The 1,121-nt window shown below is 34.3% G+C and overlaps 1 protein-coding gene across 1 annotated transcript in view; it reads left to right on the top strand.

Annotated features, from left to right (window-relative positions):
• The window catches only part of LIN54 (lin-54 homolog (C. elegans)), a 155,439-nt gene that overhangs the window by 88,186 nt on the left and 66,132 nt on the right, over window positions 1-1,121 (top strand). The gene's annotated exons all lie outside the window — the stretch shown is intronic.

Here is a 1,121-nt window from a genome sequence, read left to right on the forward strand (position 1 = left end):
GGAATTTAGATGCACTCTTATTAATTGTGCTTAGCCATACATGTTCATATCCTTGAAGATGATCCTCTGCAGGAACATCTTCATGATGATCTGGCATTGACTGTCTTAGAATTTTCTGTCTTGCTTTACCTTTAACATGTTCAACTTAAGGAACCTACATCAGAAATATAGAATTAAGGTTATTCTCCGCATAATTGGTTATGTAAAAACCACAATGGTAATGAATATAATGTGCTCACTGGGTTATAGGAGAGAGTTATGAAAGAAAAGGTCACAATCTCGGGGTTTTTAAATGTATAATGCATAGAATGATACAAGTAAACTGGTTTCACTACATCTACATAGAAATTTTAATAAGATGTTGAAAAGTTTCTGAAATGATTAAAATAACAAGGAAAAATGAAAAAAGGAAAAAAGAAACCTATTGCCACTGAAATAAATTCCAACTCACAGCAACCCTCTAGGGAAGAGGGCAAGGTCCTCTGGGTTCCCAAGGCTATAATCTTTAGGGACACAAATTATCCTGTCTTTCTCCCATGGAGTAGCTTCTTGTTGTTGGATTGAACTTTCTCCCAGACATATTTTTCTTAGAAAAACACATATTTTTTCCTAGAAAAAAGAAATCTCCAGGAACTGATGGAATATGAAATGGAATATGAATTGACACAGTTCTCAACAAACAGGTGTCCTTTTGCACATGCTCACCAATCTATGTCAAGAAATAAATAAAAAAAAAACAACACCAAAATCCTGCTTAACTGGCTAACTGACTGGAAGAGATTGATAGTTGATACCATACCCCCAAAAAAGGTGACCCAACAAAATGTGGAAATTATCATATAACATTACTAATATCACACACAAATAAAATCCTGCTGAACAGTATTTAAAAAGTTGGAACAGTACAAAAAAACAAACAAAAAAAACACTAGAAATTCAGGCTAGATTTAGAAGAGCCTGTGACACCAAGGATATAATCGTTGGTGCCAGATAGATCTTGACTGGAAGCTGAGAATACCAGAATGATGACTATGCAAAGACAGTGGGTTTATCAGAACAAATTACAACTAACATTAAGAAGAATGGAAATCACAAGAGTACACAATTAAGGTTGCATAGTG

This window comes from Elephantulus edwardii, unplaced genomic scaffold (assembly GCF_000299155.1).
Source record: "Elephantulus edwardii isolate Elephantulus edwardi_28Jun2011 unplaced genomic scaffold, EleEdw1.0 scaffold00042, whole genome shotgun sequence".
In the NCBI taxonomy this organism is placed as follows: Eukaryota; Metazoa; Chordata; class Mammalia; order Macroscelidea; family Macroscelididae; genus Elephantulus; species Elephantulus edwardii.